The sequence below is a fragment of the Ambystoma mexicanum genome, chromosome 12, assembly GCF_040938575.1.
Source record: "Ambystoma mexicanum isolate Mex_15411 chromosome 12, UKY_AmexF1_1, whole genome shotgun sequence".
NCBI lineage: Eukaryota > Metazoa > Chordata > Amphibia > Caudata > Ambystomatidae > Ambystoma > Ambystoma mexicanum.
Window position 1 is genome coordinate 676,833,260 of NC_090936.1, and position 23,290 is coordinate 676,856,549.

Genomic DNA, 23,290 nt, shown 5'->3' on the forward strand with positions numbered 1-23,290 from the left:
TTTCAGTTAGTTTTTCTACACAAGTTATTGGTTGGTGGCGGTACATCGACGATATTTTTATCATCTGGAAGGGAAATGAGAATGAGTGGGGATCTTTTGTGGACAACATTAACAACAATGTTGTGAATTTGAGATTCACTGAATGCAACAGCTATACTCAAATTGTTTATTTGGATGTTAATGTAAGATTGGACAACCTAGGCATTCATACTTCCCTACACAAAAAACCCACCAACACTGGCCTTCCCCTACATGCAACGAGTAGCCATCCGCTCTCCTGCAAGAACAGTATCCCTTATGGCGAATGTATTCGCTTTCGGCGCAACTGCACAGACATTCAAGAGTTTGATCGCTGTTGCAGGTTGGCTGCCACTGATTTTCTACTGCAGGGGTACCGAAAAAAGATTATTGGAATGGCTTTCTCCAAAGCACGCTCACTTTCAAGGGAAGTGTTACTACATGGTTCTGCCAGTAGGAGGAAAGATAAGGGTCAGGATGAACCTCGCCTTATTGTTACATTTAACAAAGCCTCTTATGATGTTCGTAAGATTGTTGCGAAACATTGGCATATTCTCAGGCTGGACAAAGATCTTGGCCCATTACTCTCCAAGTGTCCCACAGTAACCTACAAACAGGCACGTTCGTTGAAAGATAGACTGGTTTCCAGTTATTTGTCTCCTGTCCAGAACAATTCCACTAGGACCAATTGGCTACCCGCCTTACCCAAGGGTTTTACCAAGTGTCAAAAGTGTAAAGCCTGCCCTCATGCCACTAATTGTAAATCTTTTGTACATCCAATCACAGGTATGGAATTCAGGTTAAAATATTTTATCAATTGTGAGACTCCGTTTGTAGTGTATGTTTTAACATGCCCCTGCCGGAAATGGTACGTGGGATCCACTACATGTGTACTTAAGCTCTGTATTTTACAGCATTTCAGAGCGATTAAGAACTTTGACCCCACGTATCCTATGGCCAAACATTTCAGGCAGGAACACGACAGTGATGTTCATTTGCTTACATTTTTTGCTGTTGCTCATGTACCGATTGATCCGAGGGGAGGTGATCGCACTCTGAAATTGAGACAACTGGAAACCAGGTTTATCCTGGACTTTGACACTAAGTATCCCAATGGGCATAATGTGGATGAGGAGTTACATACTTTTGTGGGAATGTAATTATTCTGTTTCTTTATGCGCCTACACACACCTCTCCTTTTCTCTTGCTCTGTGTTATTTGATCCTGGTCCCTTGCCGCTATATACTGCTTCTCCCTTTTGTTTATTTGGATTTTGGCCCTGGCCTGGAATTGGTTGATTTATTTAATTTGCATTTTTTCAAGTTTTCCAACTTTTTTAATTGTTCAGTTGGTCTATATTGGCTGTCTTGCCCTTTTCTGATGTTTAGGGGGTTTGAATTTTGGGAGTACACGATTGTATCTGTACTCTGTAATTCTGGGTATTTTTGACATTGCTTTTTTCATTGTAAATTGCCTTTACTTTTCCCACAAGCTTCAATATTGCATTTTGCACCAGCACTTTATGATTACCAAACTTTTCTGCCTATCTAATGCTGCTAGAGTCATAAGTTTACAATCTAATGCACTTGCACTTTACATTGCAGCCTGCAACATGTTTTTATCTTAAAGGTCGCACATATTGACTGTCCTCAAACTGTCAACAGAGTGTTCATATTAGACAGCATTATCTTGTCCCAGCTGTGTTTTCTCTATGTATTATAATCATATTGCCTTGGTGAGCTAGACATGCACTCGCATTTTATATATATATATTTTTTATATATATTTTGTTAGCTATTGCCTGCATATTTTTTCATAAGCTTACATAGGAACGCATTTGCACTCTATGTCACAGCTGTGGACTGCTAATTTTTACTAATCTGTGCTAATTTTTGCTTTGAGTGAAATGTGTTGTCATCTATCTCACTGCATGTCCTTTTATTATATTTCTACATGTTTGGTGCTGAATTTTAATGTGCTATTGATTTTACTGCTATTTTTAACCTGTTGTTTTTATGGTTAATGCAGTTTTCTGCTACACTCTAAAATGGCCGCCATGTTATTGCGCCAAACTGTTAGCTTGTGTTGGTAGGCAACATGGAAGAAGGACCCATTGTTAATAGCTACTCTCATTGTTTTCATGTCTCCCTAACGTGATCAAGCGCTCGGAGAAGCGCGAAACGTGTCGTTAAGGACACTGCCCTGGCGTTCTGTTCTGTTTGCTGTGTGTTCTTTGCCTACTATTTTTAACCATCTATTAAACTCGTTTTTCTGTTACTTGGATTCGAGTTTGCTACTTTGTTTACAGGTTACCGGGAGGACACCCAAGAGGAAAAAGTAAGGTTAACGGGAGGACACTTGAGAGAAAAAGTAGGTTACCGGGAGGGCACTTGAGAGAAAAAAGTAAGAGAATTCACCTTGTTCCTGCGCTTTAATACAGCGGTCAAAATAAACGTGAACTCAGAGCCCACATAATGGGGGACGATTAGACTACGGTGACGATTAAAGACTGCACTAAAGGGGTTTGTTTAAACCCCATGTCGGGGTATTGATTAGAAGGCAGGTATATGTGTGTCTAGCTGGTGTCCGTCTAGTCTGTCAAATGTCTGTCATGCGTGTCCTGTTGTATGTCAAATGCAAAGAACTGTATTGTTGATTGTTTGAAATGAGGTTTGGGCTTTACGCGATTCCGTAACTAAGAGGGAATTGCCAATGGATTGATGTTCTTGAGTAAATTGATGATATAGAATTTTGGCGGGAAAGATTGGATTGGAGCTTGCGTATTTGGTGCTCGCTCATACTGTTGGACGTGTGAAAATTGCATAAAATATTGTTGGTAACGAAATTTGAGAATGGAGGAGGTTACCCCACTTGCCCATTTGTGCAAGCAATTACCCAAGCACGCACTGAAGCTTAAGAAGTATAGTGCAGAGTTGGTTAAGGGTACCGCCCACAAAATGTTTATGCCGTGGCCACAGAACAGGTCTTTATCTAAAGCCGTCTTACAGCATATGATGACTTATCTGCATGCCACATACACAGGCAAGAAACTAGAGAAACGTCTTGCTGTTCTAGAACTGTTGAAAATGTTTGAACAGCCAAAGGAGGAAGAGCCTCCTGCAGATTGGATACTAAACGTATGCGCGTAGGGGGTTGAGACGCCTACTGCGCCACCAGCCCCGCCTGAGACAGAAATCGAGGGGAGTAAGTCAGAGGGACTCTACCCGTTAAGAGAGCTTAAGGCAGCTACGAGGTACAGCAACGCTGCGTATGAGTCACCTATGTACAATAGTGACAAAATCAAGGAGAATGAGCAGGAAATTAATCTTACATCCGCACTGCCGAGGGACCAGGAGAGACGCGTTGAGGAAAGGAAAGACGAGGCACAGATTAATGCACCCCTCGTTAAGGAGAGAGAGAGAAAGAAATGGAAGGGAAGCATAGGCGAACTGATGAGATAGCATTCGCAAAAGACGAATGGATGGGAGGACAGATATTGTTGAAACTTGATGGAAAAGGAAGTAAGGGACGAGAGAATAAGAAAGAGAGATAGGTTGAGGCGAGAACAGCTTTATCGCGAGGAGCAAGAAAAACAGCTCGATCGCAAACAGAAGGCAGCCTATGACAAGTACAGACAGAATCAGCAAAGGTTGGAAGAAGAACAAAGAGTACTTGAAAAGAGTGTAAAGAGACGGGAAGATGAGGAAATTAGAAGGGCAAAGGAACGTAGAAATGAAAGGAGAAGGGAAGAAGATAAGACTAGAGAAGAAGCGAGGAAGGCAAAGGAAGTCGATGGTGATATAGAATGCAAACGTAGCCAGAGGGCACGGGATCTTGAATATTTGGAGCGGGAAGTTAAAAAACCCAATCCTGTTGTAGAATGGGAAGACATCCAAGAATTCTTCCCTGCTAATGAGTCAATATCAGGCACGAATGGGGCAAACATTGAAGATGACTTCGACACCAGAAGCATCGGGGAAACGATTGATAAAATATACAATGAAATGGGGCTTGAACAAATTTCCCAAGGGGGAAGGGAAGATGAGCGCTTGGAAAGCACTCAGCTGTATGACACTGAGGATGTCACCCGAAGTAGTGGGAGCAGGTGACTGTCCCTGGATAGGCTAGAAATTAGTAAGAATGAAGAAGATGTAAGGAGTTGCGTGAACTGGGAACAATCAGCGCCCGACTCCGGTGGGGAAACGGAGGACGAGACAACACGAGAAGCGGCTCCCAAGGGACCAAGGCGTACGATGGTCAGACACTAGCGAGTCCGCACCTAAGGTATCAGGGTTCGCCGTGCAGCCTGGCCGACATGAGAGAATACCCCGCGGTCAGAGGGGGGAGCCAGCACCTCCCTATGTAGACAGATTGAGGGCATTGCCAGGTAGACGGCGATGCGGGAATGCTACCCCAGCGATAGACAGGAAAGCTATGGGGAAAGAGAAGGAAGACTGCGCATTTCAGTTCCCGCTGCTGGAAAAGGGGGCCACAAGACCACAATATATCCCATGGCCACACATGGATCAAGAAAACCTGAAAAACAAGCTTCCAATGCTGACTTCGGGAGCCAGGAAATGGATACACGAGTTAGAAAAAATGACAGGGGGTGTCACGTTGGCTATAGGGGACATTAAAGGTCTCCTGATCGCCATACTGGGTGAGAGAGCAGGCGATGTATGGAAGCGGGCTGGGTACACTGGGGTAACCATAACTAACACTACCCATGATGGAGCACCATTTAATAATTGTAGAGCAGCAGTGTGGAAAGCGCTACGAGTGCTGCACCCAGACAATTCAGATATGGGAGCTATAATGACTCGAAAAATGAAAGAGTCAGAGGATCCCTTGATTTATAGCCAGAATTTTCAAGAAGCGTGGGTGCTCAAAACGCATGAATCTTGGACTAAATCTATCCCTGTATTGTACCATATATTGTGCCAAGGGTTGCCAGAACTGGTGCAGAAACAGCTCAAGAAATTGGTAGGAGTAGAAGCTAAACCATGGGCCGAAATACAGTTGACAATTGCACACTACTGTAGATTGTTGCAAGAAAAGAACCAAAAAAGGAGGCAACTCGTAAAGGTGAGGAAGCGAAGCTGGTGCAAAAGAAACTCTCAAAGTATGCTTTCAAGGGAGCCATGCTGACAAACCCAGCTGAGCCAAATGTGCAACAAGTGACTAACCCATTGCAGAATAACCAGGGTAGCGCTGGTTTTTACCAGAGGGGTAGGGGATTTAGAGGAAGAGGATGGCAGAGTAATCAGGCAGGATTTCAAAGTAATCAGGGAGGTTTTCAGAATAATCAAGATGGCTTTCAGAACGCGCAGTCCAGCTACGCCAGATGGACAGATGGCCCGACCATCGCCAGTGTGTTGGCTTTGTGGAATGACAGGACATGTGGCGCACGTGTGCAGAAGCCAAGACATGTGGCAGAAATGGCCAAGGGATGGGAACAGGCATGGTGGATCAGCCTGCCGTCCCACAACAAGACGGTGCACAGAATCATGCAGTGCAGAAGCAGGCGTCAGGCTTGCAGCAAGGTATGCCACAAGGGGTTCAACCCTCGAATATGAGGAATTTGCCACAGGAGCAATCCCAACAGGCACCGCTGCAAATGTCACAGGGCACTAACTCCGGAGGGGGAGTCAACCGTGGAAATGGGGGAAATCCACAAGTATACAGTGGACCAAACCTATAAATACAATAGGACAGCTCACAGGAAACTCTGATATGCTCTATCCTATCAGTGACACCAGACCCTAACAGGGAACATAGGGTAAATGTCATCATAGGGGGGAAAGAATATTCCTTCTTAGTTGACACGGGTGCAACATGCTTGTGCATACCAGAAGGCAAGTTTTCCTTGTCTGGCCAAGCCATAGACACTCAGAGTTTTACAGGAGCTCACAGTAGAATTCCCTTTATGGACAATCTCCCAGTCTCTGTGGGGGAATGTGAGATGAATGTGCCCTTGTTATATTCACGCCAGACCCCAGTAAACATTTTGGGTCGAGATTTAATGACAAAGTTGAATATGACTATATCGTTCAGAGAAGAGGGTATAGTATGCTCCACTCCAGGAATGCATTATTCTAATGTATGCGAAATGGTCAGAGTGTACTCCGGACGTATAGCCATTAGAGCTGTACCATTAGAACCAGAAGACTTTGCATATGGCGTGCATGTGCTTATGGCGGGATTGCCAGGCCTCGCAGATAGAACTATGAGAACCCCTGATGAGTTTCTATTCAGACCAAGAATACCTATGCATGAAGATGAGGGACAAGTATTTCCCTTATCGATACATATCGCAGCAGTACGAGGGAAGGTAGTAATGGTCGAAGGGTGCGATGATGAAGGCAGACAATGGTGTGCAATTATTGCTATTGAAGAAGGGTACTGGGTGACTGACGTCACCGATGATGATCTGTTCGAAGAACACCCTGACTCAGAAGAGACAAGGATGGAAGTAAGTCTCATATTTTGGGTCAAAATGATCAAACGAGAAGTGCCATAGAGAATGATGTTGACACTGATCCGTCCCACCTACTTTGATGACGATACGGCCCAGGTGCCTGTCTCAGTATGGACTACAGGACCCTATGACGTAGGCCTCCTGAAAGGAGCAGGAGAAGTGAAAATTCAATTGAAGCCAGGAGCAATTTTACCAAGGGCACGACAATATCCAATGTCCAGAGAAGCAGATGAAGGGATTGCGAAGACAATTTCCACCATAATGGAGCAGGGCATCCTTGTGACGTCAGAATCACCCTGCAATACAGTGATTTACCCCGTCAAGAAATCAAAGGGAGGGTCGTGGCATTTAATCCAAGATTTAAGAGCATTAAACGATATTGTTGAAGCCGGGTTCCCTATAGTTGCTAATCCATCTACGATCTTGTGTAACATACCGATCGAGGCGAAATACTTCACAGTGATTGATTTGAAAAATGCTTTTTTCGCAATCCCCCTGCACCATGACTCACAAGATCTGACATCCTTCACGTTCAGACAAATGGGCCTAAAAAGTTTGAGGTTGCTGCAGGGGTACTGTGAGTCCCCATCCATTTTCAACCGAGTCTTGCAAATGGACCTGGGCAACATTACAGTAGACAGTGTTGTTTTGCAGTACGTGGATGACATTCTGATCTGCAGCACGACTGAAGAACAATGCAGGCGCGATTCTATCCAGCTTCTGACTATATTGGCTGAGAAAGGATATAAGGTTGACAAAGAAAAGTTAAAATATTGTCAACAAGAGGTGCTGTATATAGGCCAGCTAATCTTGCATGAGGGGAAAAGGGTCACCCCAGAAAGGGATGCAACTATCATGAACACGGCTAAGCCGCTCACGATAAAACAAATGCAGAGCTTCCTAGGCCTGTGCAACTATGTTAGGGCATGGATCTTTGATTACAGCTCACATACCAAGCCCTTGCTCCAGGCCCTGAAGAAGGGCCCGAGCGACAAAAGAAAACATTGAATGGACTGAAGCGATGTTAGAGGGGTTCACAGAACTAGAGAGACCAATTTGCGCGGCTCCAGTTCTCGGGATTCCTAATTATGCAGAGGAATTCTACCTGTTCTCACACACAAATGGCAATGTTATGACGTCAGTACTCGCTCAAAGAACCTCGTTGGGGTACAAGGCCCTGGCGTATTACAGTGGGAATCTGGATCCAATAATGAGAGGCCAGTTCCCATGCGAACAAAGCTTAGCTGCCGCAGCGTTCGCCTTAGAGAAGGTGACAACCATTGTAAAGGGATGCTCCATGATGTTATATGTTGAACACTGATTATTTGCCATTTTAGAGAAACCAAAGGGCACATTGACATCTCAAAGGGCCTCTGCCTGTGAGGTGATCATATCAAATCCATTGATCAAAATAGTTTGATGTAAAACAGTGAATCCAGCCGCGTTCATAGCTGAACCAGTCACTGAAGGCGAGCCGATACATGACTGTGCAAACTACGAAGAATTCTATCATGAAATCCCCAGGGTAAAGGAAAATGCCCTGGCGGGAGGTGAGATCGTTTTCATTGACGGATCTTCGAGAATCGACCAAGAAGACGGACAAAGATATACAGGCGTTGCCATAATAAAACACATAGCGAACGGAGAATTCCAAGTACTCGCTAGTGCACGAATACCATCTCATTATTCAGCACAGGCTGCAGAATTATTGGCGTTGATACTCGCCATTGAGAATCATGCAGACCAGGAAGTAATGGTGTACAGTGACTCCGCCTATGTGACGTCCACAGTGCACGCAGGACTAGCGCGCTGGAAGAGGAGAGACTACCTCCGAGCAGACGGCACGCCAGTGCAGCACGCAGCCTTATTGGACAGGTTTATTTATTTATTTATTTATTTATTTACATTTATATAGCGCACAAACAGCCCAGGGGCATTGAGGCGCTGTTACTTGCAATGACTTAGTTACATGGTACAGGTAAGATAGCGGTTGTTGACACATTGTAAATGTTGCAGGATGACATACTGTTGTTACAGATATTGCTTTTGATCATATGATACAATATACATGGGGTAATCGTGCTCGTATGTTTAGCCTTATGTGAACAGGGTAGTCTTCAGCGTTTTGCAGAAGGTGGTGAGGGTGGCCTCTCCACGGATAGTGTGTGGTAGGGCATTCCAGTGCGAGGGCGCAAGGTAAGGGAAGCTGGATCCGCCCGCTTTTACTTTTTTTACTAGAGGCACTGAGAGCATGTTGGTGTAGGGTGATCTGGTTGGCCTGGTGGTGGAGACAGGGTGTATCCTTTGTGAGAGGTATGCAGGCGCAGTGAAGTGGATGCACTTGTGGGTCAATGACAGGGCTTTGAATAATATCCTTTCTTTTATTGGGAGCCAGTAGGCTTGTTTTCTGGCCTCAGAGATGTGTTCTCTTTTTGCAATACCTCGAGCTGCCCGGAGCGCGTTGTTCTGTATTACTTGTAGTTTCTCTAGGTTTTTATTAGAGGTTCCTAGAACGAGTACGTTACAGTAGTCTAGCCTAGAGCCGGTGATGGAGAGAAAGGGTCTGACTGCATTGATAAGTTTGGCATGATATGCCGCTGCAGAGGCAATTGCATTGATTTGTCTGTCCATGGATAGGCTAGAATCCAGATAAACTCCCAGGGTTTTGACAGAGTCGGAGACTGGAATTTTAATGGAATCAATGGTAAAGTGACTGAATTGGGCATCTAGATTCTTTAGGGTGTCGTGAGAGCCTACCAGGAGGAGTTCCGTCTTGTCAGAGTTGAGGCATAGACCGTTGTCTGCCATCCAGGCTTGGATGGTATTGTAAAGGTTGTTGAGGGCCAGGGAGTCAGTGTTGTAGTTACCTGTGAGAGTGATGAGGATTTGTGTGTCGTCGGCGTAGTTGGTATATGAGATGCCCATTGCGTCGAGGATGAGGAAGAGGGGGCGTGTAAAAATGTTGTATAGCGTGGGGGAGAGGCAGGAGCCTTGGGGCACCCCACAGAGTATAATGGTTGGTGATGCGGCTGCTAAGTCAGAGAATACTTGCATGGTTCTGTCTTGTAAGAAGGAGGTGATCCACGCTGTGGCTTCAGGGGAGAATTTGGCCGTGGTGGAGAGGTGGTGGCATAGGGCGCCATGATCCACAAGGTCGAAGGCCGCTGAGAGGTCTAGGAGTAGGAGAAGTGTAGGTTTGCCCAAGTCTCTCGCATCGTCCATCTGGTTTTTCAAGTCAAGTAGGGCTGTTTCTGTTCCGTGTCTGGGGCGGAAGCCAGATTGGGGGAGACCAAGGAGTTTGTTCTCTTCAATGAAGTGTTGAACCTGCAGGTAGGCTGCTTTGTCCAGTATTTTGAGGAGGAAAGGGACAGTGGTGATGGGTCTGTAGTTATTGGGGGAGGTGGGATCGAGCGTTGGCTTCTTTAGAAGAGGGCGGACCCAGGCTTCCTTGAGGGAGGCAGGGACTATCCCTGTGGTAAAGGAGGCATTTACAAAGGCTGTTAGGAAGGGAGCTAGCGGTTCTGCGCAGTCTTTGATAATGGAGGCTGGGCAAGCATCACCTTTGCAGTTAGAGGGTTTAATGTTCCTCATTATGTTGATGACATCTTTTTCCTGAATGGGTTTGAAGGAGAAGGGTAAGGGGGGATCAGGGGCAGGCGGTGGGACTGGGATGTGCTTGTTCGGTAGGGCTTGTTTAGTGGCTAGCATTTTGTTTTTGAGGAGGCTAATTTTGGATTGCATGGCCTTCTGTATTTCGTCACACCAGTCCTTGTCTTTGGTGAAATTCTGGGGGGCGGGAGTGGGTGTTTCGAGTTCTCTGAAAATGGCGAATATTTCTTTAGTACTGGATTGGGCTTCCGAGATTCTGGATTCAAAGGATTTGGCTTTGGCTTGGGTGATTGCCTTTTTGTATTTGGTGGAAAGGGCTTTGAAGATCATCTTATCTTTTTCGGAGTGGGACTTTTGCCACTGTGTGAGTGTGGCGTTTTTCTCGTTGCGGAGTGAGAGGAGGTCCGGCGTGAACCAAGAATTGGAATGTGCAGTGGGTTTGGATTTTCGAGGTTTGAGTGGGGCAATGGTGTTGATCAAGGCACTACAGCTCCCAGTGGGCATAGCAGTCGTGAAATGCGCCGCTCATACTCACGGGACAGATTTTGTGTCACGTGGAAATCACGCAACACACACGGAAGCCAGGCGCATGGCATCCAAAAATGAGACAATCATGGAAGTAGAAGTGGCACACACCCACGAGCGTATGATGATAACTCGAGCCACACCAGAGGCTTATAGTAATATGGGGCAAACTCAATTGATGGAGCTACAAGGGAAGGCACCACAGGACAAAAAGAACCTGTGGAAACAACGAGAGTATCCTTTGAACCCCTCGGACGGATTGTGGAGGCAAGACAGCGCTGGTAACCAGTAATGGCAGTAGCCCTACTAAAGATATCGCTAGAACAATTACACTACCCATTCCATATGACAAAAGAAAATCCAGCCGCAACGCTCGCACAAGACTGGTTCATACCGAATTTAGCAGAGCAGGTTGTATTTTTTATAGTGAACTGCATAATTTGCCAGCTGGGCACACATTAAAAGTAGCGAGCGGGACCACCAGGGGGCGCGGAACATGCTGGACGTGTAAGTCCTGCGCTCCTGAATGCACCGCAGGGCCTAGTGATGCGGCCAATCCCCGGCCTGGATTACCGAGCCCAGCAAGTGGAGAGCCCCTCCGCATGCAGCGGGCCCCACCCCGAGACCCGCAGTGAAGACCTTCTGTGGTGAGACCGGAAGCGGAGCCCCAAGAAAGGCCCACAGAGCGCTCCCCAGCACCGGAGGCTAGTGTACACCGGAGACGCCAGAGGCCCCAGACACCGAGGGCGGCCGACCCCGCGGCACCGCGACAAGGACTAGTGGAGCCGTGGGCCCCCACCCTGCGCTCATGACCTGTGCCGGACGGTCGGGTCTCGGAGGAGGCGCGGCGACATAAGAGGCACGGGGCTACAGTTCCTCATCGAGATAGACGGCCGCGGGCTCTGGAGAAGCGCTTCCCGGGCCCCCGCCTTTCAACAACATACGGGGGACGGTGAGGAACGGTAGAGCGCCCACCAGCACACCAAGGGGAGCCTCGTTCCTGGGAGGCCCAGGGCCCCGCCCGAGTTCCCGCAGAAACACGGAGGCCCACACGAGGACCCGCAGACGGCCGCCCCCGCGGGAGGAAATGGCCAACCCAGGATACCGGCCCAGAGCATCACCGAGGGAGGCACGGGGCGAGGACCCTCCACACGTGATCCCTGCCGACACGGGGTACCGTACGGGTGTCGCGGACTCTGGGGGACGTGGCCCGTGCCCCCACTGGCTACAGAGAGGAGCAGTTGAGCGTCAGTCAGCACGCCGGAGATAGCCCACCCAGAGCCCCATCTACCGCAGCCCGAGCCAAACTCTCGGCCCTAGTCCCCCCACAGTGACTGTGAAGTGAGGAGGTGAGAAGAGCGTGGGCGGGAAGAGACAGACTGGATGCAGTGAAAGCGGGCTCCCCTCCCGCGCAACCTTTCCCGTGCGGCGCCCCGGCTCCCCACCTAGCTGGGGAGTAGGCCAGAGGGACCGAAGGTGCCGGGGATCGGATACCCTACCCCCCGAAGGTCCCACCTGACAACACGGCACAGCCCCCCCATAGAGCTGCTACCCAACACGAGGCGCTCCACGCAAGACCTTAGCACACCAGGCACGGGGAGGGCCTTGGGCCGTGGTGTACTCGTGGTGTGCACCACAGGGTCCCCCGCGAGAGAACCCCGGACAGAGGCACCACCCCTGGATGCGTCAAGACACCCAGACCCTGGAGAGCACGCCGATATTGGGGGCGATCTCGTCTCTCCAGCGCTTCCGACGGCCCCACTCAGCCACGAGGGAGGCCCCCAGAGACACCATGCCCTCAGGCGGCGAACCCCCCCCTGCACCACTCACGAAGGAGGATCTCAAGGACATCCTCCACGAGATCAAGGCAATTCGGTCAGATATACAAGCGTCCATAGTGGATCTCAAGGGAAGGGTGGACACCTTAGAGGAGAAAATGGAGGGGATGGAAAACAACCACTCCAGACGGACCTCCTGGACATGAAATACGAGGCAAGGCTAACGGACCTAGAGATAAGAGATGAGGACATAACCTTGAAGATGGACGATTTGGAAAACAGAGAGCGCCGGAACAACCTGCGTATCATGGGTGTGTCACAGGAGAGAGGGGAGACAGCGGCGGATGTGGGGAGGAAGGTCCAGGGCCTGATAAACCAGCTCTTCGCGTTAGAGGGGGGCAAAGAGGTCCAGCTGGAGAGAGCGCATCGAGGTCGAGGGGGTGCGGGTGGAGGCCCAAAGTCCATCGTGGTGAGGTTCCTCCGCTACAGGGAGAAAATGGAGCTCCTGGAGAAGGCAAAGAGGCTGGGGAGCTTTATTTTTGAAGGCGACACAATTAAGATTTACCAGGACTTATCGTATCTTACGCTCACCCGCAGAAGAGAATGTCGTCCGCTCACCCAGTGGCTTACTGCAGAAGACATAAGATACAGATGGTCCTTCCCCTTCGCCCTGTCCTTTGAACGCGCTGGGGTGGACTACAGAGTGACCAGTGGCAAGGAGGCCTCGCAAGTGCTGCAAGTGATCAAGGGGGTCGCCCTGGGTGAGGAAGACAAGGTGGGCACCCAAGCGTCGGGTGACACCAGGAGAGAACCGGCTGGCCCTTGGGCCACGAAGAAGAAGACAAAGGGCAGAAGGAAATTCAGGAAACCAAACACCCCGACATCGGAGGCCGAAGGGGACTAGGTGAAGTAAGACAAACCAACTGGAAGATCAAGATTAGTTTGTCAGCAACCCCGGCCGGGGGCACGAGTTTCATCAAGAGAACTGCGGTGCAGGAACACGCTCACACCCTGGTGGCTTGCCCGTTGGCAGGTGTCATGCAAGAGGGAGAGAAAAGGGAGGGGGGAGGTGAGGGGATGGGGGACAAAGACCTTGGGGCACAGGACATATCCAGCTTGGTAAAGCAGCGGGGCAGCTCTCACAGGACCGGGAAAACAATTAATCCATCAGAGAGAAGCAATGGCAGACAATGAAGAAAGGGGCCGGATCGAGTCGCTTAGGATGGGCTCCCTTAACGTAAAGGGGCTTAACTCCCCAACGAAGCGCTCCCTTCTAGGAAGGGAAATGAGAAACGGGAGAGTGGATATTATGTTCGTACAAGAAACCAGGACGGTAAGGGGGGAGGAGAGGGCCATCCCTGGACCACACGTGGGTCAGACCTTCTGGGCATCCGGCCACATAAAGAAAGGAGGAGTCGGTGTCCTGTTTCATAGGAATCAGAAATTAATGGAAGTGTCCACTTGGTAGAGGGAGGATGGGAGGGCCCTGGTAGTGTCTGGTAATTTACATAATACCAGAGTCACCCTTGCAGCAATATATTGCCCCAACACGGGTCAGAGGGAATTTGTTCAAGAGGCCCTGGGGGAGGTGATGGCTAAAGCAGATGGCCTTTTGCTCCTGGGGGGGGGCTTTAATATGTGGGCGGACCGAGAGCTGGACCATAGTGGGAACGCAGGCCCTCCGAATAGCAGTGGGGGGACGCCTCACAGGCGTTGCGGGAAATAATGTGGGAGCAGGGGCTGGTGGACATATGGCGGGAGCTACACCCGAGGCGCAGGGGATACACCTTCTACTCTGCGGCCCACGGCACCAGAACTAGAATAGATTATCTTTTCATTGGAAACCAGCACATGAGCAGAATAGAGGCTTGTGAGATTCGGCCTGTTAGCTGGTCAGACCACGATATGGTCTGGTCGGACGTCTGTATGGCAGGCCTGAAACCCAGGGAATCTCTATGGAAATGCAACGATTTCCTGCTGAGAGACATGGTCTTTAAGGAAGAAATGGCAACAGCGATCAGAGAATTCTTTGAGGTAAATGACACGGGGGAAGTCAACAGGGAGATTGTGTGGGAGGTGGCAAAGGCAACCTGGAGGGGTAGGCTAATTAGTGAAGGGGCCTCCAAAAAAAGGATTAGGACCCTCCTGACAGATTAAGATCGGAGATAATTTCGTTAGAAAGGTCGGAGGGGAAGATGGAGACAGAGAGAGAGAGGGACCTGGGCATCGCAAGGGAAAAGAGACAAGAATTGCGGGAAAGGGAGATGGGCAAGATTGTAGCGGGACTCCAACATTTACGTCAAAAACACTATGAAAAAGGGGACAAAGCGGACGCCATGCTGGCAGCAAAACTTCGAGGCCAGAGGGCGGATAGATGGGTGGCGAGGTTAAGTAGTGGGGAAGAAGGGGACGTATCCGACCCGGAAGAGATTGCAGAGAAATTTGCCTCTTTTTATGAGGCCCTGTATGGGAGAGAGGGGGAGACGGAAAAGGAAGCCTTGGATGATTATCTCAAGGGGGTCACCCTCCCGGCTCTTGAACCCCTAGAAGCATCAATCCTCGATGCCCCGATAACGGAGGAGGAGGTACTAAGAGCTATAGCGGGCCTGAAGAGGGGTAGGGCCCCAGGGGAGGATGGGTTCACGGCAGGCTTTTACAAGGCCTTCTCGGGCCTCCTGGCAGGGTTCCTGGCAGGTCTCTTCTCGCACATCATGGAGACAGGCAGAGCGCCCACATCCTTTGGCAAAGCGCTAATTACAGTAATCCCGAAGGAGGGGAAGGACCCGGCGGATAGCCGCTCCTATAGACCTATTTCCCTCCTGAATGTGGATGCAAAGCTATTCACCAGGATCATTGCTACTAGGCTGGATGGTCATATGCCGAGGCTAATTCATCCCGATCAGCTGAGTTTTATACAGGGTAGGCAAGGGGCCGACACAATGCGGAAGACCCTACATCTGATGAGGGAGGCAGCGCCGAGGGGTGGAAACCCGGTTTTGGTCTCGATCGAAGCAGAGAAGGCGTTCGACCGGGTCGACTGGGGATTCCTCCAGGGGGTACTCAAGAAACTGGGGCTTGGAACTGGGATTATACGAGCGATCAAAGCCTTATATGTGTCACCAACTGCCAGAGTCACAGTCAATGGACGTCTGTCACGAGTTTTCCACCTCCAAAGAGGTACGAGGCAGGGCTGCCCTCTTTCCCCACTCCTCTTCGCCATGACAATGGAAGTATTAGCAGAGTATATCAGGGGCTCGCCAGGGGTTCAGGGAATTGAGGTGGGGGAATGTACTTTTAAACTGGGTCTTTACGCAGATGATATCTTGCTTCATCTCCGGGAACCGACAAGGTCAGTCCCGGCAGCCCTGCAGGAAATTGAACGGTACGGTCGATTCTCAGGCTTTAAGGTGAATATTAGCAAGTCCATGATTTTTCCATTTGCATCTGATACGGATAGAAATGTTACTGAACTTATCCCACTACGCCTGCAGATCTGTACAGAAGGGATCTGAACCAGGCCAACTACCCCCCACTATTCGATAAACTGTTCAGAGAAATGGAGAGCTGGGGGAAGGGGGAGATCTCCTGGATGGGAAGGATAAATGCCATAAAAATGAACCTGCTCCCCAGAGTGCTGTATGTCTTCCAGATGCTCCCCTTGGAAGCCCCAGACACATACCTCAGAGAAGCCAAGAGGCGCATAATGAGGTTTATATGGCAGGGCCGGAGACACAGAATAGGGTACGAGACCCTCACCCTCCCCAAAGATAGAGGGGGGGTCGCTTTGCCGGACTTGACAGTCTACCACAGGGCAGCCCAACTCAGGGCCTTGGCCCCACATCTTAGAGAGGACCCCAATAAACAATGGGTATACATTGAAAACTACTACCTGCACCCAGTCACCGTAGGCGAATGGCTATGGGTCCCTTTAAATAAGCTCCCCAAAAGAATCAGGGATCACCCGATACTGGGTACAATGTGGAAAGCGCTAGCGGGGAAGGGAAATAAAGAGAAAGTCACGACATGGCCCTCGCCCCTGAGCCACATCTGGTCCACTCCAGTGCTAGAGGAAATCCCAGGCCACGAACACTACCAGTCATGGTTCGACGCAGGCCTCTGCAGGGTCGGCCAACTGGTGAGGGAGGACACCTTCATAAGCATCCAGGAGCTTGAGGAGGCTCTGGGAATTGGCAGGCTCTCCCTACTTCTATACCTTCGCCTTAAGGGAATTCTCATGAAACCAAAGCTAAAGCCCTGCATACAAAGAAAGCTCACCCCGGTCGAGAAAATCCTAGACTCCCACACAGAAATGAAAGGTCTTATCTCTCTCCTGTATGGAGCTCTCTTAATCCCCCGCAAGGGATCGATTAAAAGTCTTAGAGGGAAATGGGAAAGGGACCTGGGCTGGGACATTGGGGATGGGCTCTGGTGGAAACTATGTAGCAGGGCATTCAAGACATCTATTTCCTGCCAGTACAAGACACATGCCATCAAACTTCTTCATAGGTGGCAATATGACCCGATCACCCTCTCCAGGATGTTCCCAGACGTTGCCCCATTGTGTTGGCACGGTTGCGTAGAGAGGGCCAACTATTGGCACATGTGGTGGTCCTGCAAGAAGGTCCAAGTTTATTGGTCGGAGGTGCTCAGCTGGCTTAAGGACGCGGGTGAAGGGGTCTATCCATTGGAGCCACTCACACTATTATTTGGGCTACAGCAAAAGGATGAGCACTGGGAGAAGCTCCCGGACCTGACACACTCCTTACTCTTAGCAGCTAGGGCTGCACGGGCCAGGACATGGAAGAGAGCAGCACTCCCCTCAAGGAGAGAACGGGTGACAGTGGCCAAGGACATTTATTTTATGGATAGACCAACAGCAGCACTTCATGGCTCCAGCTCGCAGGTCGAGGCCGACTGGTTACAATTCATGGAGGTGTTCGCCAGCACAAACTGCGAGCCAGAAAGGTGATATGGCCACTCCACCCGGCCCGAAACCAGTTTCAGGATTGAACTTATTGTACGCTTCTGAGGAAAGCTGATTCATTGTGTCTGTTTATATGCCCGGTCGGCGCTGCCTGAAGAAATTATCCACGGAAACGTGGAGCCTGTGCCCCAAGAAGGGGGTTTTTGAGGGGAGGGGGGGGTGAATACAGTGGAGAGTTACGGTTTTTGTTTGAAGTTGATATGGGCATGTGCCCTAATGTAATCGTTTTTCAGAGCTCTTTGTTGTTCAGAAAATCAATAAAAATATATTTAAAAAAAGTAGTGAGCGGAGTCATCCCTGGCCAAATGGGCCATTTCAGCACTTACACGTTGATTATGCCCACATGATTCAAGTATGTAACGGGCACAGGTACTTAATTGTAGTGGTGTGTCCATTCTCTAGATGGATAGAAGCAGGTCCCTGTACACACCCAGACTCGACCTGTGCTGCTAAATCCTTGGTGAGGGAAGTATTCCCTAGATGGGGGGTGTGTGTGGTGATGAGATCAGATAATGGGGCTCATTTTGTAAATACAGTTTTTGAACAGATTAGCTTGTTGCTTGGTATAAGGGCAAGTTCTCATCAGCGTATCATCCAGACGGAAATGGTATATGCGAGAGGCTCAATGGCTTGTTGAAGGAAAGGATAGCCAAGTTGAAGCTTACTCTAAAAAAGGGATGGCTGCACTGTCTACCACTGGCATTGTATGCATTTCGGAACCAACCAGGCTCCGACCATCATCTCACGCCGCACAAGATAGTCACAGGAAGGAGAATGAGGACCGTTGTTGCCCCTCGCGATAGAGCTGGATGTGATGCCCAGTCTACCTGAGAGGTCCTGGAAACCGAGTTGTCGGAATATCTGAACTGCATGACATCAAGCCTCGCTGTCATTTCAGACCAACTGCAGCGACGACGAAAAGGGTGCAGCACAACACCAGACCCAGAGGGAGATGCTGAAACAGACACAGCTCAAGGGCTACTGTGAAATCACACATAGGAAAGGTGGGACGAGCTGAGATTCAACGGTCCATTCATCGTAGAGGACTGCACTTCCTCAGCCATGAAACTGCAAGGCAGGAGAGCTTGAATCTTCCTAAATGACATTAAACCTTATATCGGTGAGATCTCCTTAGCTGCACCCCACCGCGCAGAACCTACAGACAACGAGGAAGAACCTCAGCACGTGCAGACGAGAGCTATGACGAGGAAGAAGGACGCATGAGCTGGAAAACTAAAACAAATAACCCGGATGCAAGTTGTGGCTTAAAACTGGACAGTTCCTCCAAGCAAAGGGGAATAAGGTCATAACGAACACTCTGTGCATTCTAGTTGCAGGGTATAGAAGAAAATAAGCCACAACACACTGATGATACAAACTTTTGAATGAAGCCATATCCAAGCATTATTAGTAAACAAGACTTTGATGAACTAAGAGCAAAGGTTAAGAACATCACACAGTCACCTGAATCAACCAACACCCAGACTTTGTTTTGCAGAAACGTATGACATCCGCCAACAGGAATATCACAAGAGATGTGCTGTCCTGTTTACAGTTAATACTAGAGACATATACATCATTTGGAGGGAGAGTTACCTGCATCACAGACTTTGTCCAAAATCCTGCGAACAAGAAGGTAATCTGGCAACTACTGACTGTCATCGCGGAAGCCTTCGCTGTGTTGCCAGAATACAGTGATAAGGACACAAATGCTTCCACCACAAGTGATCATTGATGAGCTGACATACACGCTTTTCTTTTGCATCATAGAGGAGTGCCCAGGACTCATCGGGAGAACCACGGATACCCTAACATTCATCAGATACCCAAGAAACAATGAATACCTGAACCAAGTGTGGATCAAGCTAAATTATGTGATTTCAATCCACGTAGCAGGAAAGTGCAGAGATTGTTCTCGTCAAAAGAAAGGCCTCTGTTCCAGAACCCAGCCAAGCAGGACAAATGTCCCTGTCACCCGAGGACAGCCGCCTGGCGCATAATGTCCTGTTTCGTCTAGTCACTGACTATCCAGAAATGGTGGGGAGGCCTGCAGATGTTGACTTCATCACCTTCCTCAGAAAACCCAGCTAATGTCGCACATATGGGCACGCTCCTCCACGGTATCATGCTCCAGGTGGAGCTGTCCAATGTTCAGCGAGAATACCTGAGGAGATTCCAGTGAAACTTATCGCTGTGGGACAGATTGAGAAAAGCAGGGAAGAGAACTTCACCGCTTGTTTTTATTTTTATTTTTTCATTCATTTTTATGGTTATTCAACTCCCATTTTGATTTGATTTTGAACGATACAATTCTTTCAATTTTTTCCAGTTTTCCATGTTTTCAATTTTTCCAGTTTTCAATTTTTTACCATTTTTTCAATTTTTTCTATTGTTTCCAATTTTTTCCATCTTTGTCGCATTTAAACAAGATTCCAGCATGTCTTCCGGACTAAGGCAAATTCGGTAGCTAGACTGGGAATTGACCTATTTTGAATATGCTCAATAAGTGTGACTCACCAAAGACGATAGTCTAATCTTTTTCCATAGTCTAGCAAGGGAACTACATCGCGCACCCAGAGACAATCATCACCCTCGAGAGGGGGGACTCTTACGAAGCACAAGACACTTTACGTCCAAGACCTCCTGAAAGACCATAATGAAGTAAAGGAGAGACCTTTATAGAACTTTAACTATTGATATGATTGAAATGGGGGTCCAGAACAGTAACCTAGTCCTCCCACAAGCGGAGGGGCGCCCCCAATTCCCTGGAAGAAAATGCTGCAAATTGTCTTATCGAACGATAATGTGCATAGGTATAGTTATTATTATTGTTTTTCTGTCATTAACAATCAGAACTGCATTCTTTATTGGTGCACGAAGCACTCCAATTTCAGTGCACCCACCGGATAATGTACGTACGAATCCCACGAAAGCACCCAAACCCTATATAGTCATTCCGGTTCCTAGAAAATCTGACGATAAAGTAAACAAACTAAATTAAATGTAATTAGCAGTGATTCATACACATTTGAGGTAACGAATGAAGAGAAAAGCTGGAGACATGGTCAGCACGGAATGAATGAAAACATAGCACTGACAACTACACGCACCCACACACTAAAAGCAAACGAGCAAGGGCAAGTGTCAATGGCTACAGAACCTCGAATGATTGCAACAGAATGTAAATTTACTCCATTTACTTGGAGCCTGATCTCCTAAATATAGTCGGGATCAGGAACAGATTGGAGTGGACTGATGTATAGATTTTAAAGTTCAGCTTTTCTGTTAGCGCAAAGAAAACCTTGAGGGGCCACCCCAGTGGAGGGATCGTAACATTGGTCTGACGGACTCTGCTTTTTAAAATTGAGAGGATTATATATTTAATTTGATCAACTGGTTGCATCATTTCTTAGTGCTTCTAATTGTACTCAAAGACCTTTCATTATTAATGTCTATTTCCACCTAAAATTTATAGCTTTCTTAACTTTAGCCTGAAGAGGGTAGTTGAGGGGGTATGACTTGGCTATTAATATCATAATTAATGGAGACTTTAATGCTAAATTAGGCCCTGCTCACAAGGATTATAGTGAAAGAAGGCTATTGGAGGAATCCTGTGGAAACTCAAAACAGGATCTTAAAGAGTGTAACCTTGATCATTTTGGACGGCGCATGCTCTGGTCAAGCTTACTGGCACATGTAAGGGCGATACTGAACCATGTTGTACATTGACTGCTATTTGTTTATGAGGTGGCAAACTTTTCTGTCGCCAATTGTATAGAAAGTGATCACTTCCTGCTTACGCTTGTTCTTCCATGGCCATCACTGGCAAATTTCATGGTGAATACGCCGGCTCTTAATCAATTTCTGTCAATGTATAGAAAATGGAGGGTTATTCTGGAGAATTATTCAATCTCACAAAATTTGAAATATCACAGAAAATATTAGAGCGCAAAAAAAAAAAGGCGAAAGCAGTGGTTAATATTTTTGAAGGATTGATTGAGGCAATATGACTGAAATGTACTTCTATGAGAAGGGAACGCACTGGCCCCCTCAGCCAAGTCAAATAGTTCTAAGGATTCCCCTTTTTATGAGCACAAGTGCAGATATATGAAATGAAAACTGAACAGACCAATAAGGGTAGGTGGTCTTTTGGCGGGGCAATTATTTGAAACCAAGCAGATTGCTGACAAGAAAATAGGAGGATTTGGCAGCAAACAATGGGACCTTCTGGAGAAGGCTGTTTGCACAAATGACAGGAAACCTTTCCGGAAGCTGGTTGCCAAGGGGTTTGAGGCCATAAGTGCGTCGAATAGTGTACCATCTCCCCAGATAGCTGGATGACCCTTTAATCCAAAGCCCCTTTTTATTTATTTTATTTATGACACAGCCCTACGGGATTTAATGCCAAGCAGGCTGCAACACAGTCTCATGTATGCAGAACAGTGTGTTAGAGCTCACAGTTTAAAAATGGATCTGCAAAAAACATGAATTGTGATATTTGGAAGAGGTACCAACCATCATTATTGGTATTTGAATAAGGAGAGAGTTGAGGTGGTGGATACGTATTGTTACTTGAGCCTCCTCTTTGCAAATAATGGAAGCTGGGTGAAATGTATTAAAATGATCGCTGAAAGAGGGAAATGAGGATGGGAAGTATCCTAAGAATGTATCATAATTATGGAGCCTGCATATTTGATGAATGCCTCAGCATACTTAAGGCCAATGTGTGTTTGATGATGCTGTGTGGCAGTGATATTTGGGGATACTCAAATTGCTTTCAATTCATGGTGCTTCAAATTTACATTCTAAAAACATTAATAGTGCTCGCTTTTGGGCACCCTACAATGCCTTATGCTTGAAATTAGGAGGCCACAAATTCAGCTGAGCCTCTTCTTGAAAACGAATGTCTGCTATTCAAAGAACCCTAATATTTATAAGGCAGTGGGAGAAATAGCTGATTCACTTGTAAACAAAATGTTTGTTTGGTATCAAGAGCGTTGTTTGTTAGTAAAATGGGGATTTCAAAATCTTGTACACTCTGATGTTCTTCCTAAAATGACCTTAACGTTGCTCTTACGCATAGAGCCCTGCGGAGGGATAGGGATTCACATAGGCGAAGCGTGCACATCTTATCCTCATTAATAATGTATGCTAGGCTGGTGTGCATGTGGTGCAATGCAGGGAAATTTGTGAAATAAAACATCGGGGGTGTAAGAGTCTGATTTTGATGATTAGTTTAAATATACTCCTGTTAAGTGAGCAAAGCAAGTGGGCTGAAGGCAGCAAGAGTCCGATTTTTGTGTGAAATGGGAGCAGTCGAAGACTTGGGGCATTTTTTGTTAATTTGGCGATGCTGTTTTGATCCCCACAAGAAATGGTTAAAAACTTTTGTAATATATATTAGGACATATCTAGAAGCTATGTTTATAAAAAGGAATTGTAATGATTTGAATTTGATGTAAACACTTTTGTGGCGATTTAACTTCAACTGAATGTATGAATTGCTGCATCTGTACTACTGTGTAATGAATGGGGACATTTGATTGTTCAAATAAACTTTACGTACTTAATGATGTGTCTAGGAAAATGTGTTTTAACAGCCCATTGCACTACTGGGAGAACTACAATATTTCAACAGTAAAAACATATTATATAATAGGTATTCCTTCAAGAAAAGTCACCAAATGTTGACACCTTAAGTATGTGCGTTACAAAGGGATTTTAGTCAAATACACACAGTTCATAGAAAAGAAATAGAGGCATGGGTTGGTTATCACAACTGCCTAACACAATCACAAGGTGCCAACAATTAAAACGAAGTGTTTACATGTTCTGGCCCATGGTTGACTTCAACAGGCCTGCTTCAGGGTGTAACCTGCATGTACAATTGGTCCTTGA

At 47.5% G+C, this 23,290-nt stretch overlaps 1 protein-coding gene across 1 annotated transcript in view; it reads left to right on the forward strand.

Moving 5' to 3' along the window:
• ABCD2 (ATP binding cassette subfamily D member 2) overlaps nucleotides 1-23,290 on the forward strand; it is a 427,364-nt gene that overhangs the window by 373,066 nt on the left and 31,008 nt on the right. The window lies entirely within an intron of this gene.